Genomic DNA, 5,470 nt, shown 5'->3' on the forward strand with positions numbered 1-5,470 from the left:
CAAACCGGTTTTTAGATCATGGCCATCTTAGACCAACAAGAAACCAGTTAACAACTTCATAAGAGACAGCAGTGTGTTTGGGCTATCTGGCAAAGTAGACCCTGTTTAACATCTTTAAGCCGACCATTACTAGTCATAGAGCCGGCTAGAGGAGACCGAGAAGGCGGAGGCGCCGGAACTGCTGTGGTCGACACCCGCCACTGATGCTCGCTTATCCAGATCCGCGCTGGCTTTCTCGCACCCAGAACCGTCCCGCTTGCAGAGCTCTTGCGCCATGTAAAAGACAAAAAGACCTGATAATGAGGAACGTGGTGTACTGGGTCTGCTTCTCTCCCCTTTGCTTGTGTGCTAGTGAAGATTTGGGAGAGGGATGTAGGCAGGCGTGCTGGGGCTCAGAAAGAGGGAGGGAGAGAGAGAACGAGAGAGAAAATTATACAACAGAGAAGGGATGTGCGGCGACAGAAAAGGGTGCAGTTAAAAACTCTTATTTGGACGGAGCGAAGCATACGGATATGAACTCATTCTCGAATTAATATAGTGGATTTGAAACGATGCTTACATGCTGGGTTGTAGCACACTACATGTTATGTGGATTATGTAATCAGGTTTTTTGACAAAAACGAGATCCTTTTATTAGTAGCTAAAATAGCCTATGCTACATTTTAAGATACTGGAAATCTGCACTCGACCATGTAGCTGATCATTAACTATTATAAAGACATTTTAAAAACACATTTTTTGTTATTTGTTTGTCATTTGTAAATAATATTAAATACATAAAAATTTATTAATATAAAAATATAGGCTATAAATGATGATAGGACTTCTATTTTGTATGATTCTAATCTTAACGAAAAGCGTTCGATAACCGTACTGTTGCCATGGCTACCAGCTCAGACGATCGCAAATCTGTTCCGAGCGTCAGCGCACTCATTTTAACATAGTGCAATTTAATGTATTTGCACTTACTGAAACCTTTGAGATAATAAATTGACATATAAAATGACATAAATGTATGCTTTAAAGAGTGTCGTCCTTGCCTTTGCAGCATTTGTAATGCTGTTCTCACAATGCATTATTATAAGCCATTTATTTGGCTCCTGCACCTCCAGCAATACATTTCTATTGGCTTATTTGCTATTCATATTGATTGTATGATCTTAATATATCATCCTTATTCATTGTCCCATTGCCCACTTGTACAGCATACATGTCTCTCCAGTCATCAGTTAGTTCAATGGTTCACAATAAATCAATTATCTGATGAAAATAACACACAGTATTGGAATAGCGTTGTCTAGTAAAAACAAAAGTGAGAAATCTTATTCCCTAATTTGCACCGACTCCTGTGCAAAGGAATGCAAAGCCGCATAATATAGCTCGTTACCGTGCTAGAGCCTCCTTTAGAGCCCTTTTAAGTTTCATGCATACAGCAGCCGACTCTACCGCCCCCTTCTCCTGACCAAAGGACATGCTTAAAATTCTAGTCTGGTACAGTGCTGGACCACTCCGGATTCAAAGCGCAGACGACAGATGAGGAGAGCACACTGACAGATACAGAGAGGAAGGGGACGGGAATATATAGGGTAGTAGATTTACTGAAGCATGGAATTGGGGAGTGTGATTTCAGATTTGTAGAAAAGAAAAATATAGCATATAGGACATTTGTTTGTGTTCACAAGCATAAATACATCCAAAGCTATGGTTATCAGTGGGGGCAGAAGGATGGGTGTAAATGTAGTGCATGCCAATACCTTAGTAAACATAATATGCACTAACTAATGTCAGGGGCAAATATGATAGAGGTGGTGCTAGAGCATGAGAAAGTGGTGCAGACTGGCTGGTCTCCATCATTAGTCTCTGTGTGTTTGCCCACTCTGTTCCTGCACACTAATCCGGCCTCTATTAGCTGTGTCATGATCACTGGAATGAACAATGAGCAAACAGGAGTTCTGGCTTTGGCCACTGAGCCCAAGTATGTGTTCTACTGTGAACCAGTAGGGAATGATTAAATGGACATAAGTGAATGGGTATTTTAGAGGCAGAAGTATGTAAATAATGCTGGAGCATATTGCTGTGTAGCGTCAACGTATGATATAAAATCCCAGCCATGTTAGTATTGTAGAAATTTGCCTGAAGTGAACCTATCTATCGTAAGCAACAGAATATATTTACTGTGAAATATTACCTGAGCTACCGCTGTGCCTATTATCAGTTTATGGCTAATGTTTTGAGGTGCATGGAGTTTATTATCAGAGGCTTTAAAGTGATACTGAAATTCAGTGCGGCTCCATTATCCCTGAGCAGTGGGGGGGCCATCATGTGTTTTTGGAGTTGCTGCTAAAACGGCTCTCTGATGGTGTGGCTCCTGCAGGTTTTGGGCTTCACTGGCACATGGAAAACTCTGGAATTCATTCCCTATGATTGAGGTCCGTGTTCACGGTACATACTTCACACGTGGACCTTTAATGTCAGCTAAACATTAGCCTGCAAAAGACCAGCGCTAATCAACTGCTTGTTAAAACACCCCTTGAGCATTGGCTTAAGCAATGCTTAAAGTGAATTGTGCTCTGCAGAAGAGAGAGAGGGAGTGAGAATGAGTGGTGGAAATGCAAAGGATACGGTAGCTCTTTGAACTGCCTCCTTTTTTGTGGTTTCGTTAATTGGATGTGATTATGTGGAGTCACTTGGTAAAACTAGCCTCAGGGCACACTCTGTCTTAGGGGTAGACACTATTTCCCTCTGCTGAAGGTCCCGTAGATAATTGATACACTGGTTTCGATACACCTTGCCTTTGTGTTGCCATGTGCATTTGGTCTAACACAGGAGTCTAGATGTAGTCTTTTTGAGGTCTGAATAAATCACTCAGGAACTAGTGCCTGTATAGTCTTAGTGACACACCCTTCATTTTATGTATGCAAACAAAGATTTGGTTAAAAATGCAGGTTTTGGTTGGCTAAAATTACATGTTCACACTTGGATTTTTGTGACAATATTTACAAAATTTGATTCAAATGAGTCCTAACTGTGAAGGAGGCAGTTCAACTAAAAATACAAATTCTGTCAACATAAACCTGTATCACATTATTTCTTCTATGTATCACAAAAGACAATATGTTTGTTTATATCGGTGCTTTGTTTTTATTTTATTTTACTTTATTTTATTTTATCTTTGTGTGTGTGTGTGTGAAAGCTAGTGGGGTTCAATGCTGTTGTATAAAAAATTGTTCTTTGAGGTGGTTGAGGTGCTATATAGCACCACTGCCACACAAAGAACCCGTTAGAAAATTTGATTCAAATGAGTCCTAACTGTGAAGGAGGCAGTTCAACTAAAAATACAAATTCTGTCAACATAAACCTGTATCACATTATTTCTTCTATGTATCACAAAAGACAATATGTTTGTTTATATCGGTGCTTTGTTTTTATTTTATTTTACTTTGGTAGTGGGGTTCAATGCTGTTGTATAAAAAATTGTTCTTTGAGGTGGTTGAGGTGCTATATAGCACCACTGCCACACAAAGAACCCGTTAAGCCCCTGTATAGTTCTTTAAAGGTTCTCTAACTCTCTTATTCTCTTAGTTTAGTTGGGGGAAAGGATTAAAAAACAACATTAAAATACAGTGTATTTCCTGAAGATAACATGTACTTAACCTTTTTGCCCCCATAAGGAAATACTCCAGGGTCCCCAAACAAGACTTTTTGGCCTCAGAAAAGCATAAAAGTGATTCAGCTTTTGCCATTTTAATAAATTCCCATTCATAGCAAACATATGAGAGTGGAATAACATATCTAAAATCTAAGGAGAATGGGGTTCCTCTTATGTCTCTACATAACACCATTTAACAAAAGTGCTGTTAAAAAATAACAAAAATAAATAAAGTGTTGACACTTAAAACCACTTTAAGTGTCCGTCCACTTAAAGTGGTTCCCCTATGATTTCAAGCCAATGAAGCACTTTTAATGCTATTTAGCACTTTTTTAGAGTGTATCTATTTTTGATTGACTAGAATTTCCTTGTGTTGTGTTGTGTCCTGCTGCTATTGTGTGCTCTACTGCTCTATTAAGCACCATGAAACTTGATAACAGTTAGAAACAACCAAACATTGAACTATGCTGTGGCAGTACTTTAAGTGCATGGCTCCATCAACAGGCTGTGTTTGATGCCTATAGCTTGTTGCCTTACTCATTGACACCAGCTACACAGCAGGTGAGTATGTCTGACAGCAATGCCCTGAAGCAGTTCTTTATGTATTTGCACTAAGATATGCTTTATTCCATTCCTTTTCTAAATAAACGAATACAAATCATATGCTAAAAAATGCATTGTGGATAAAAATCACTTTTCTTGTCATTGGAATCCTGAGGATTGTAGAGTGGTGATACACTGCTCTGGATGAGGAAGCTATTGTATTGCCTGAGGGGAGACACTGACATACTACACGGTACATGACTGCATTTGACAGCCTCACACTTCTGACTTACCATCTGCCTTCACCAATTCTGCTCCTATTTTGGTGCTTGTACCCAGACACACACATACACATTGGACCTTAGCAATCTTCCCTCTAGCGAACTATTTTGCTGTAACTACTTCCCTTGACGTCAGTACAGTGGACTAGAATGCCCTCTTTTCATCTTATGTGGGGCAGAATTTAACTAGATGAACAGGCGGAGCTATTTGCCTGTCAACCCAAACTTTTAATAGAAAAATCCTTGCCGTTTCTTTTTCAGAATTAAAAAAAAGTCCTGTGCATGATGTAATCTCCTTCCCTCTCTCTCTCTTCCATATTCTCTCGATTCTCCCACCAACCTCTCTTTCCTGCTCCCCGTTACCTTGTGTGTGAATCTCCCTCCTGTTCTCTGGCTAGGGAGAACAAAGCTGAGGGAGAATCAATATGTTTTCAATTTGCAGCAGCGACTTGCTCCCTCGCATTCTAATTACAGCTTCTGCTCTTTCTAAGTCTCTCGGCAAGCGAACGAGGGAGAGAGACGCCACACTGCCACCACCGTTCACGGCATCACTGAAACATCCAGCTGCTGGAGTCGGTTTCAACTGTCATAAAGTCATGCTGAATATGAGGTCATAACTACATTATGTAATTATTACCAAAGCCAATCAGAATGGAAAAAATGCAAGACTTTTGTAGAGCATAACAAACTACCATATATATGTCTGTCTGTCATCTATCGGTCTTTCTGTCATCCATCTATCTATCTATCTATCTATCTATCTATCTTCTGTCTGTCATCTTTCTGTCATCCATCTATCTATCTATCTATCTATCTATCTATCTATCTGTCTGTCTGTCTGTCTGTCTGTCTGTCTGTCTGTCTGTCTGTCTGTCTATCTATCTAGCTATCTGTCTGTCTATGTCTGTCTGTCTATCATCTATCTATCTATCTGTCTATCTGTCTGTCTATGTCTGTCTGTCTATCATCTATCTATCTATCTATCTGTCTGTCTATC

Source organism: Sinocyclocheilus grahami, unplaced genomic scaffold (assembly GCF_001515645.1).
Source record: "Sinocyclocheilus grahami isolate Dianchi unplaced genomic scaffold, SAMN03320097.WGS_v1.1 scaffold416.1, whole genome shotgun sequence".
In the NCBI taxonomy this organism is placed as follows: domain Eukaryota; kingdom Metazoa; phylum Chordata; class Actinopteri; order Cypriniformes; family Cyprinidae; genus Sinocyclocheilus; species Sinocyclocheilus grahami.